Raw genomic sequence first — 13,997 nt, 5'->3', positions numbered from 1 at the left:
ATTCTACCTTCCTGTAACGTTTCAGCCTGATTGGACCTTGTTTTCAAACAAATGAACCCAGAATGATGTGAAATTGTGCTTCGTGCAACATAATTCTGGGTGCCATTTAAAAACCATAAGTGCTAATGTCTCCATTCCTTTTTGTGGTTGTAGGGGCTGTTGATTGGAGTACACTAAAACAAACCTGACCTCTCTAGGACATTCAGAAGCCAAGTTATAAGCCCACAAATGTGTAACTGGACTATTTCTTTAAAGTGACACCAGATCCGGTGACCTTTGGGACATGGTTTGTCCCCCTTAGGAAAGTGCTATCATCATGAAACGTTCAGATCACTTACAACTCAATAGATTCTACCTTCCTGTAACGTTTCAGCCTGATTGGACCTTGTTTTCACACAAATGAACCCAGAATGATGTGAAATTGTGCTTCGTGCAACATAATTCTGGGTGCCATTTACAAACCATAAGTGCTAATGACTCCATTCCTTTTTTTGGTTGTAGGGGCTTTTGATTGGAGAACATTAAAACAAACCTGACCTCTCTTGGACATTCAGAAGCCAAGTTATAAGCCCACAAAGGTGTAACTAGACTACTTCTTTAAAGTGACACCATGCCCGGTGACCTTTGGGACATGGTTTGACCCCCTATAGGAATGTGCGATCATCTTGAAACGTTCAGATCACTTACAACTCAATAGATTCTACCTTCTTGTAGCGTTTCAGCCTGATTGGACCTTGTTTTCACACAAATGGACCCAGAATGATGTGAAATTGTGCTTCGTGCAACATAATTCTGGGTGCCATTTACAAACCATAAGTGCTAATGGCTCCATTCCTTTTTGTGGTTGTAGGGGCTGTTGATTGGAGTACATTAAAACAAACCTGATCTCTCTAGGACATTCAGAAGCCAAGTTATAAGCCCACAAATGTGTAACTGGACTACTTCTTTAAATTGACACTAGATCCGGTGACCTTTGGGACATGGTTTGACCCCCTTAGGAAAGTGCTATCATCATGAAACGTTCAGATCACTTACAACTCAATAGATTCTTTCTTCCTGTAACGTTTCAGCCTGATTGGACCTTGTTTTCACACAAATGGACCCAGAATGATGTGAAATTGTGCTTCGTGCAACATAATTCTGGGTGCCATTTACAAACCATAAGTGCTAATGACTCCATTCCTTTTTGTGGTTGTAGGGGCTGTTTATTGGAGAACACTAAAACAAACCTGACCTCTCTAGGACATTCAGAAGCCAAGTTATAAGCCCACAAAGGTGTAACTGGACTACTTATTTAAAGTGAGACCAGGCCCGGTGACCTTTGGGACATGGTTTGACCCCCTATAGGAATGTGCGATCATCATGAAACGTTCAGATCACTTGCAACTCAATAGATTCTACCTTCCTGTAACGTTTCAGCCTGATTGGACCTTGCTTTCACACAAATGAACCCAGAATGATGTGAAATTGTGCTTCGTGCAACATAATTCTGGGTGCCATTTACAAACCATAAGTGCTAATGACTCCATTCTTTTTTGTGGTTGTAGGGGCTGTTGATTGGAGTACACTAAAACAAACCTGATCTCTCTAGGACATTCAGAAGCCAAGTTATAAGCCCACAAATGTGTAACTGGACTATATTTTTAAATTGACACCAGATCCGGTGACCTTTGGGACATGGTTTGACCCCCTTAGGAAAGTGCTATCATCATGAAACGTTCAGATCACTTACAACTCAGTAGATTCAACCTTCCTGTAACGTTTCAGCCTGATTGGACCTTGTATTCACACAAATGAACCCAGAATGATGTGAAATTGTGCTTCGTGCAACATAATTCTGGGTGCCATTTACAAACCATGAGTGCTAATGACTCCATTCCTTTTTGTGGTTGTAGGGGTTGTTGATTGGAGTACCCTAAAACAAACCTGATCTCTCTAGGACATTCAGAAGCCAAGTTATAAGCCCACAAATGTGTAACTGGACTACTTCTTTAAATTGACACCAGATCCGGTGACCTTTGGGACATGGTTTGACCCCCTTAGGAAAGTGCTATCATCATGAAACGTTCAGATCACTTACAACTCAATAGATTCTACCTTCCTGTAACGTTTCAGCCTGATTGGACCTTGTATTCACACAAATGAACCCAGAATGATGTGAAATTGTGCTTAGTGCAACATAATTCTGGGTGCCATTTACAAACCATAAGTGCTAATGACTCCATTCCTTTTTGTGGTTGTAGGAGCTGTTTATTGGAGGACACTAAAACAAACCTGACCTCACTAGGACATTCAGAAGCCAAGTTATAAGCCCACAAATGTGTAACTGGACTACTTCTTTAAAGTGACACCAGATCCGGTGACCTTTGGGACATGGTTTGACCCCCTTAGGAAAGTGCTATCATCATGAAACATTCAGATCACTTACAACTCAATAGATTCTACCTTCCTGTAATGTTTCAGCCTGATTGGACCTTGTTTTCACACAAATGAACCCAGAATGATGTGAAATTGTGCTTCGTGCAACATAATTCTGGGTGCCATTTACAAACCATAAGTGCTAATGACTCCATTCCTTTTTGTGGTTGTAGGGGCTGTGGATTGGAGTACACTAAAACAAACCTAGCCTCTCTAGGACATTCAGAAGCCAAGTTGTAAGCCCAGAAAGGTGTAACTGGACTACTTCTTTAAAGTGACACCAGGCCCGGTGACCTTTGGGACATGGTTTTACCCCCTATAGGAATGTGCGATCATCTTGAAACGTTCAGATCACTTACAACTCAATAGATTCTACCTTCTTGTAGCGTTTCAGCCTGATTGGACCTTGTTTTCACACAAATGGACCCAGAATGATGTGAAATTGTGCTTCGTGCAACATAATTCTGGGTGCCATTTAAAAACCATAAGTGCTAATGACTCCATTCCTTTTTGTGGTTGTAGGGGCTGTTGATTGGAGTACACTAAAACAAACCTGATCTCTCTAGGACATTCAGAAGCCAAGTTATAAGCCCACAAATGTGTAACTGGACTACTTCTTTAAATTGACACCAGATCCGGTGACCTTTGGGACATGGTTTGACCCCCTTAGGAAAGTGCTATCATAATGAAACGTTCAGATCACTTACAACTCAATAGATTCTACCTTCCTGTAACGTTTCAGCCTGATTGGACCTTGTTTTCACACAAATGGACCCAGAATGATGTGAAATTGTGCTTCGTGCAACATAATTCTGGGTGCCATTTACAAACCATAAGTGCTAATGACTCCATTCCTTTTTGTGGTTGTAGGGGCTGTTTATTGGAGAACACTAAAACAAACCTGACCTCTCTAGGACATTCAGAAGCCAAGTTATGAGCCCACAAAGGTGTAACTGGACTACTTATTTAAAGTGAGACCAGGCCCGGTGACCTTTGGGACATGGTTTGACCCCCTATAGGAATGTGCGATCATCATGAAACGTTCAGATCACTTGCAACTCAATAGATTCTACCTTCCTGTAACGTTTCAGCCTGATTGGACCTTGCTTTCACACAAATGAATCCAGAATGATGTGAAATTGTGCTTCGTGCAACATAATTCTGGGTGCCATTTATAAACCATAAGTGCTAATGACTCCTTTCTTTTTTGTGGTTGTAGGGGCTGTTGATTGGAGTACACTAAAACAAACCTGATCTCTCTAGGACATTCAGAAGCCAAGTTATAAGCCCACAAATGTGTAACTGGACTACTTTTTTAAATTGACACCAGATCCGGTGACCTTTGGGACATGGTTTGACCCCCTTAGGAAAGTGCTATCATCATGAAACGTTCAGATCACTTACAACTCAGTAGATTCAACCTTCCTGTAACGTTTCAGCCTGATTGGACCTTGTTTTAACACAAATGAACCCAGAATGATGTGAAATTGTGCTTCGTGCAACATAATTCTGGGTGCCATTTACAAAGCATGAGTGCTAATGACTCCATTCCTTTTTGTGGTTGTAGGGGTTGTTGATTGGAGTACCCTAAAACAAACCTGATCTCTCTAGGACATTCAGAAGCCAAGTTATAAGCCCACAAATGTGTAACTGGACTACTTCTTTAAATTGACACCAGATCCGGTGACCTTTGGGACATGGTTTGACCCCCTTAGGAAAGTGCTATCATCATGAAACGTTCAGATCACTTACAACTCAATAGATTCTACCTTCCTGTAACGTTTCAGCCTGATTGGACCTTGTATTCACACAAATGAACCCAGAATGATGTGAAATTGTGCTTAGTGCAACATAATTCTGGGTGCCATTTACAAACCATAAGTGCTAATGACTCCATTCCTTTTTGTGGTTGTAGGAGCTGTTTATTGGAGGACACTAAAACAAACCTGACTTCACTAGGACATTCAGAAGCCAAGTTATAAGCCCACAAATGTGTAACTGGACTACTTCTTTAAAGTGACACCAGATCCGGTGACCTTTGGGACATGGTTTGACCCCCTTAGGAAAGTGCTATCATCATGAAACATTCAGATCACTTACAACTCAATAGATTCTACCTTCCTGTAATGTTTCAGCCTGATTGGGCCTTGTTTTCACACAAATGAACCCAGAATGATGTGAAATTGTGCTTCGTGCAACATAATTCTGGGTGCCATTTACAAACCATAAGTGCTAATGACTCCATTCCTTTTTGTGGTTGTAGGGGCTGTTGATTGGAGTACACTAAAACAAACCTAGCCTCTCTAGGACATTCAGAAACCAAGTTGTAAGCCCAGAAAGGTGTAACTGGACTACTTCTTTAAAGTGACACCAGGCCCGGTGACCTTTGGGACATGGTTTGACCCCCTATAGGAATGTGCGATCATCATGAAACGTTCAGATCACTTGCAACTCAATAGATTCTACCTTCCTGTAACGTTTCAGCCTGATTGGACCTTGCTTTCACACAAATGAATCCAGAATGATGTGAAATTGTGCTTCGTGCAACATAATTCTGGGTGCCATTTATAAACCATAAGTGCTAATGACTCCATTCTTTTTTGTGGTTGTAGGGGCTGTTGATTGGAGTACACTAAAACAAACCTGATCTCTCTAGGACATTCAGAAGCCAAGTTATAAGCCCACAAATGTGTAACTGGACTACTTTTTTAAATTGACACCAGATCCGGTGACCTTTGGGACATGGTTTGACCCCCTTAGGAAAGTGCTATCATCATGAAACGTTCAGATCACTTACAACTCAGTAGATTCAACCTTCCTGTAACGTTTCAGCCTGATTGGACCTTGTTTTAACACAAATGAACCCAGAATGATGTGAAATTGTGCTTTGTGCAACATAATTCTGGGTGCCATTTACAAACCATGAGTGCTAATGACTCCATTCCTTTTTGTGGTTGTAGGGGTTGTTGATTGGAGTACCCTAAAACAAACCTGATCTCTCTAGGACATTCAGAAGCCAAGTTATAAGCCCACAAATGTGTAACTGGACTACTTCTTTAAATTGACACCAGATCCGGTGACCTTTGGGACATGGTTTGACCCCCTTAGGAAAGTGCTATCATCATGAAACGTTCAGATCACTTACAACTCAATAGATTCTACCTTCCTGTAACGTTTCAGCCTGATTGGACCTTGTATTCACACAAATGAACCCAGAATGATGTGAAATTGTGCTTAGTGCAACATAATTCTGGGTGCCATTTACAAACCATAAGTGCTAATGACTCCATTCCTTTTTGTGGTTGTAGGAGCTGTTTATTGGAGGACACTAAAACAAACCTGACTTCACTAGGACATTCAGAAGCCAAGTTATAAGCCCACAAATGTGTAACTGGACTACTTCTTTAAAGTGACACCAGATCCGGTGACCTTTGGGACATGGTTTGACCCCCTTAGGAAAGTGCTATCATCATGAAACATTCAGATCACTTACAACTCAATAGATTCTACCTTCCTGTAATGTTTCAGCCTGATTGGACCTTGTTTTCACACAAATGAACCCAGAATGATGTGAAATTTTGCTTCGTGCAACATAATTCTGGGTGCCATTTACAAACCATAAGTGCTAATGACTCCATTCCTTTTTGTGGTTGTAGGGGCTGTTGATTGGAGTACACTAAAACAAACCTAGCCTCTCTAGGACATTCAGAAGCCAAGTTGTAAGCCCAGAAAGGTGTAACTGGACTACTTCTTTAAAGTGACACCAGGCCCGGTGACCTTTGGGACATGGTTTTACCCCCTATAGGAATGTGCGATCATCTTGAAACGTTCAGATCACTTACAACTCAATAGATTCTACCTTCTTGTAGCGTTTCAGCCTGATTGGACCTTGTTTTCACACAAATGGACCCAGAATGATGTGAAATTGTGCTTCGTGCAACATAATTCTGGGTGCCATATAAAAACCATAAGTGCTAATGACTCCATTCCTTTTTGTGGTTGTAGGGGCTGTTGATTGGAGTACACTAAAACAAACCTGATCTCTCTAGGACATTCAGAAGCCAAGTTATAAGCCCACAAATGTGTAACTGGACTACTTCTTTAAATTGACACCAGATCCGGTGACCTTTGGGACATGGTTTGACCCCCTTAGGAAAGTGCTATCATCATGAAACGTTCAGATCACTTACAACTCAGTAGATTCAACCTTCCTGTAACGTTTCAGCCTGATTGGACCTTGTTTTCACACAAATGGACCCAGAATGATGTGAAATTGTGCTTCGTGCAACATAATTCTGGGTGCCATTTACAAACCATAAGTGCTAATGACTCCATTCCTTTTTGTGGTTGTAGGGGCTGTTGATTGGAGTACATTAAAACAAACCTGATCTCTCTAGGACATTCAGAAGCCAAGTTATAAGCCCACAAATGTGTAACTGGACTACTTATTTAAATTGACACCAGATCCGGTGACCTTTGGGACATGGTTTGACCCCCTTAGGACAGTGCTATCATCATGAAACGTTCAGATCACTTACAACTCAATAAATTCTACCTTCCTGTAACGTTTCAGCCTGATTGGACCTTGTTTTCACACAAATGGACCCAGAATGATGTGAAATTGTGCTTCGTGCAACATAATTCTGGGTGCCATTTACAAACCATAAGTGCTAATGACTCCATTCCTTTTTGTGGTTGTAGGAGCTGTTGATTGGAGTACACTAAAACAACCCTGACCTCTCTAGGACATTCAGAAGCCAAGTTATAAGACCACAAAGGTGTAACTGGACTACTTATTTAAAGTGAGACCAGGCCCGGTGACCTTTGGGACATGGTTTGACCCCTTATAGGAATGTGCGATCATCATGAAACGTTCAGATCACTTACAACTAAATAGATTCTACCTTCTTGTAACGTTTCAGCCTGATTGGACCTTGTTTTCACACAAATGAACCCAGAATGATGTGAAATTGTGCTTCGTGCAACATAATTCTGGGTGCCATTTACAAACCATAAGTGCTAATGACTCCATTCCTTTTTGTGGTTGTAGGGGCTGTTGATTGGAGTACACTAAAACAAACCTGATCTCTCTAGGACATTCAGATGCCAAGTTATAAGCCCACAAATGTGTAACTGGACTACTTCTTTAAATTGACACCAGATCTGGTGACCTTTGGGACATGGTTTGACCCCCTTAAGAAAGTGCTATCATCATGAAACGTTCAGATCAATTACAACTCAATAGATTCTACCTTCCTGTAACGTTTCAGCCTGATAGGACCTTGATTTCACACAAATGAACCCAGAATGATCTGAAATTGTGCTTCGTGCAACATAATTCTGGGTGCCATTTAAAAACCATAAGTGCTAATGACTCCATTCCTTTTTGTGGTTGTAGGGGCTGTTGATTGGAGTATACTAAAACAAACCTGATCTCTCTAGGACATTCATAAGCCAAGTTATAAGCCCACAAATGTGTAACTGGACTACTTCTTTAAATTGACACCAGATCCGGTGACCTTTGGGACATGGTTTGACCCCCTTAGGAAAGTGCTATCATCATGAAACGTTCTGATCACTTACAACTCAATAGATTCTACCTTCCTGTATTATTTCAGCCTGATTGGACCTTGTTTTCACACAAATGGACCCAGAATGATGTGAAATTTTGCTTCGTGCAACATAATTCTGGGTGCCATTTACAAACCATAAGTGCTAATGACTCCATTCCTTTTTGTGGTTGTAGGGGCTGTTGATTGGAGTACACTAAAACAAACCTGACCTCTCTAGGACATTCAGAAGCCAAGTTATAAGCCCACAAAGGTGTAACTGGACTACTTCTTTAAAGTGACACCAGGCCCGGTGACCTTTGGGACATGGTTTGACCCACTATAGGAATGTGCGATCATCATGAAACGTTCAGATCACTTACAACTCAATAGATTCTACCTTCTTGTAACGTTTCAGCCTGAGTGGACCTTGTTTTCACACAAATGAACCCAGAATGATGTGAAATTGTGCTTCGTGCAACATAATTCTTGGTGCCATTTACAAACCATAAGTGCTAATGACTCCATTCCTTTTTGTGGTTGTAGGGGCTGTTGATTGGAGTACACTAAAACAAACCTGATCTCTCTAGGACATTCAGATGCCAAGTTATAAGCCCACAAATGTGTAACTGGACTACTTCTTTAAATTGACACCAGATCTGGTGACCTTTGGGACATGGTTTGACCCCCTTAAGAAAGTGCTATCATCATGAAACGTTCAGATCAATTACAACTCAATAGATTCTACCTTCCTGTAACGTTTCAGCCTGATAGGACCTTGTTTTCACACAAATGAACCCAGAATGATCTGAAATTGTGCTTCGTGCAACATAATTCTGGGTGCCATTTAAAAACCATAAGTGCTAATGACTCCATTCCTTTTTGTGGTTTTAGGGGCTGTTGATTGGAGTACACTAAAACAAACCTGATCTCTCTAGGACATTCAGAAGCCAAGTTATAAGCCCACAAATGTGTAACTGGACTACTTTTTTAAATTGACACCAGATCCGGTGACCTTTGGGACATGGTTTGACCCCCTTAGGAAAGTGCTATCATCATGAAACGTTCAGATCACTTACAACTCAGTAGATTCAACCTTCCTGTAACGTTTCAGCCTGATTGGACCTTGTTTTAACACAAATGAACCCAGAATGATGTGAAATTGTGCTTCGTGCAACATAATTCTGGGTGCCATTTACAAACCATGAGTGCTAATGACTCCATTCCTTTTTGTGGTTGTAGGGGTTGTTGATTGGAGTACCCTAAAACAAACCTGATCTCTCTAGGACATTCAGAAGCCAAGTTATAAGCCCACAAATGTGTAACTGGACTACTTCTTTAAAGTGATACCAGATCCGGTGACCTTTGGGACATGGTTTGACCCCCTTAGGAAAGTGCTATCATCATGAAATGTTCAGATCACTTACAACTCAATAGATTCTACCTTCCTGTAACGTTTCAGCCTGATTGGACCTTGTTTTCACACAAATGAACCCAGAATGATGTGAAATTGTGCTTCGTGCAACATAATTCTGGGTGCCATTTACAAACAATAAGTGCTAATGACTCCATTCCTTTTTGTGGTTTTAGGGGCTGTTGATTGGAGTACACTAAAACAAACCTAACCTCTCTAGGACATTCAGAATCCAAGTTATAAGCCCACAAAGGTGTAACTGGACTACTTCTTTAAAGTGACACCAGGCCCGGTGACCTTTGGGACATGGTTTTACCCCCTATTGGAATGTGCGATCATCTTGAAATGTTCAGATCACTTACAACTCAATAGATTCTACCTTCTTGTAGCGTTTCAGCCTGATTGGACCTTGTTTTCACACAAATGGACCCAGAATGATGTGAAATTGTGCTTCGTGCAACATAATTCTGGGTGCCATTTACAAACCATAAGTGCTAATGACTCCATTCCTTTTTGTGGTTGTAGGGGCTGTTGATTGGAGTACACTAAAACAAACCTGATCTCTCTAGGACATTCAGAAGCCAAGTTATAAGCCCACAAATGTGTAACTGGACTACTTCTTTAAATTGACACCAGATCCGGTGACCTTTGGGACATGGTTTGACCCCCTTAGGAAAGTGCTATCATCATGAAACGTTCAGATCACTTACAACTCAGTAGATTCAACCTTCCTGTAACGTTTCAGCCTGACTGGACCTTGTTTTCACACAAATGAACCCAGAATGATGTGAAATTGTGCTTCGTGCAACATAATTCTGGGTGCCATTTACAAACCATAAGTGCTAATGACTCCATTCCTTTTTGTGGTTGTAGGGGCTTTTTATTGGAGTACACTAAAACAAACCTGATCTCTCTAGGACATTCAGAAGCCAAGTTATAAGCCCACAAAGGTGTAACTGGACTACTTATTTAAAGTGAGACCAGGCCCGGTGACCTTTGGGACATGGTTTGACCCCCTATAGGAATGTGCGATCATCATGAAACGTTCAGATCACTTGCAACTCAATAGATTCTACCTTCCTGTAACGTTTCAGCCTGATTGGACCTTGCTTTCACACAAATGAACCCAGAATGATGTGAAATTGTGCTTCGTGCAACATAATTCTGGGTGCCATTTACAAACCATAAGTGCTAATGACTCCATTCTTTTTTGTGGTTGTAGGGGCTGTTGATTGGAGTACACTAAAACAAACCTGATCTCTCTAGGACATTCAGAAGCCAAGTTATAAGCCCACAAATGTGTAACTGGACTACTTTTTTAAATTGACACCAGATCCGGTGACCTTTGGGACATGGTTTGACCCCCTTAGGAAAGTGCTATCATCATGAAACGTTCAGATCACTTACAACTCAGTAGATTCAACCTTCCTGTAACGTTTCAGCCTGATTGGACCTTGTTTTCACACAAATGAACCCAGAATGATGTGAAATTGTGCTTCGTGCAACATAATTCTGGGTGCCATTTACAAACCATGAGTGCTAATGACTCCATTCCTTTTTGTGGTTGTAGGGGTTGTTGATTGGAGTACCCTAAAACAAACCTGATCTCTCTAGGACATTCAGAAGCCAAGTTATAAGCCCACAAATGTGTAACTGGACTACTTCTTTAAATTGACACCAGATCCGGTGACCTTTGGGACATGGTTTGACCCCCTTAGGAAAGTGCTATCATCATGAAACGTTCAGATCACTTACAACTCAATAGATTCTACCTTCCTGTAACGTTTCAGCCTGATTGGACCTTGTATTCACACAAATGAACCCAGAATGATGTGAAATTGTGCTTAGTGCAACATAATTCTGGGTGCCATTTACAAACCATAAGTGCTAATGACTCCATTCCTTTTTGTGGTTGTAGGAGCTGTTTATTGGAGGACACTAAAACAAACCTGACCTCACTAGGACATTCAGAAGCCAAGTTATAAGCCCACAAATGTGTAACTGGACTACTTCTTTAAATTGACACCAGATCCGGTGACCTTTGGGACATGGTTTGACCCCCTTAGGAAAGTGCTATCATCATGAAACGTTCAGATCACTTACAACTCAGTAGATTCAACCTTCCTGTAACGTTTCAGCCTGACTGGACCTTGTTTTCACACAAATGAACCCAGAATGATGTGAAATTGTGCTTCGTGCAACATAATTCTGGGTGCCATTTACAAACCATAAGTGCTAATGACTCCATTCCTTTTTGTGGTTGTAGGGGCTTTTTATTGGAGTACACTAAAACAAACCTGATCTCTCTAGGACATTCAGAAGCCAAGTTATAAGCCCACAAATGTGTAACTGGACTACTTCTTTAAATTGACACCAGATCCGGTGACCTTTGGGACATGGTTTGAACCCCTTAGGAAAGTGCTATCATCATGAAACGTTCAGATAACTTACAACTCAATAGATTCTACCTTCCTGTAACGTTTCAGCCTGATTGGACCTTGTTTTCAAACAAATGAACCCAGAATGATGTGAAATTGTGCTTCGTGCAACATAATTCTGGGTGCCATTTAAAAACCATAAGTGCTAATGTCTCCATTCCTTTTTGTGGTTGTAGGGGCTGTTGATTGGAGTACACTAAAACAAACCTGACCTCTCTAGGACATTCAGAAGCCAAGTTATAAGCCCACAAATGTGTAACTGGACTATTTCTTTAAAGTGACACCAGATCCGGTGACCTTTGGGACATGGTTTGACCCCCTTAGGAAAGTGCTATCATCATGAAACGTTCAGATCACTTACAACTCAATAGATTCTACCTTCCTGTAACGTTTCAGCCTGATTGGACCTTGTTTTCACACAAATGAACCCAGAATGATGTAAAATTGTGCTTCGTGCAACATAATTCTGGGTGCCATTTACAAACCATAAGTGCTAATGACTCCATTCCTTTTTGTGGTTGTAGGGGCTTTTGATTGGAGAACATTAAAACAAACCTGACCTCTCTTGGACATTCAGAAGCCAAGTTATAAGCCCACAAAGGTGTAACTGGACTACTTCTTTAAAGTGACACCAGGCCCGGTGACCTTTGGGACATGGTTTGACCCCCTATAGGAATGTGCGATCATCTTGAAACGTTCAGATCACTTACAACTCAATAGATTCTACCTTCTTGTAGCGTTTCAGCCTGATTGGACCTTGTTTTCACACAAATGGACCCAGAATGATGTGAAATTGTGCTTCGTGCAACATAATTCTGGGTGCCATTTACAAACCATAAGTGCTAATGGCTCCATTCCTTTTTGTGGTTGTAGGGGCTGTTGATTGGAGTACATTAAAACAAACCTGATCTCTCTAGGAATTCAGAAGCCAAGTTATAAGCCCACAAATGTGTAACTGGACTACTTCTTTAAATTGACACTAGATCCGGTGACCTTTGGGACATGGTTTGACCCCCTTAGGAAAGTGCTATCATCATGAAACGTTCAGATCACTTACAACTCAATAGATTCTACCTTCCTGTAACGTTTCAGCCTGATTGGACCTTGTTTTCACACAAATGGACCCAGAATGATGTGAAATTGTGCTTCGTGCAACATAATTCTGGGTGCCATTTACAAACCATAAGTGCTAATGACTCCATTCCTTTTTGTGGTTGTAGGGGCTGTTTATTGGAGAACACTAAAACAAACCTGACCTCTCTAGGACATTCAGAAGCCAAGTTATAAGCCCACAAAGGTGTAACTGGACTACTTATTTAAAGTGAGACCAGGCCCGGTGACCTTTGGGACATGGTTTGACCCCCTATAGGAATGTGCGATCATCATGAAACGTTCAGATCACTTGCAACTCAATAGATTCTACCTTCCTGTAACGTTTCAGCCTGATTGGACCTTGCTTTCACACAAATGAACCCAGAATGATGTGAAATTGTGCTTCGTGCAACATAATTCTGGGTGCCATTTACAAACCATAAGTGCTAATGTCTCCATTCCTTTTTGTGGTTGTAGGGGCTGTTGATTGGAGTACACTAAAACAAACCTGACCTCTCTAGGACATTCAGAAGCCAAGTTATAAGCCCACAAATGTGTAACTGGACTATTTCTTTAAAGTGACACCAGATCCGGTGACCTTTGGGACATGGTTTGACCCCCTTAGGAAAGTGCTATCATCATGAAACGTTCAGATCACTTACAACTCAATAGATTCTACCTTCCTGTAACGTTTCAGCCTGATTGGACCTTGTTTTCACACAAATGAACCCAGAATGATGTAAAATTGTGCTTCGTGCAACATAATTCTGGGTGCCATTTACAAACCATAAGTGCTAATGACTCCATTCCTTTTTGTGGTTGTAGGGGCTTTTGATTGGAGAACATTAAAACAAACCTGACCTCTCTTGGACATTCAGAAGCCAAGTTATAAGCCCACAAAGGTGTAACTGGACTACTTCTTTAAAGTGACACCAGGCCCGGTGACCTTTGGGACATGGTTTGACCCCCTATAGGAATGTGCGATCATCTTGAAACGTTCAGATCACTTACAACTCAATAGATTCTACCTTCTTGTAGCGTTTCAGCCTGATTGGACCTTGTTTTCACACAAATGGACCCAGAATG

Source organism: Nothobranchius furzeri, chromosome 3 (assembly GCF_043380555.1).
Source record: "Nothobranchius furzeri strain GRZ-AD chromosome 3, NfurGRZ-RIMD1, whole genome shotgun sequence".
In the NCBI taxonomy this organism is placed as follows: Eukaryota; Metazoa; Chordata; class Actinopteri; order Cyprinodontiformes; family Nothobranchiidae; genus Nothobranchius; species Nothobranchius furzeri.
The sequence above is the reverse complement of the archived record's forward strand: the minus strand, read 5'-3'. Positions refer to the sequence as shown.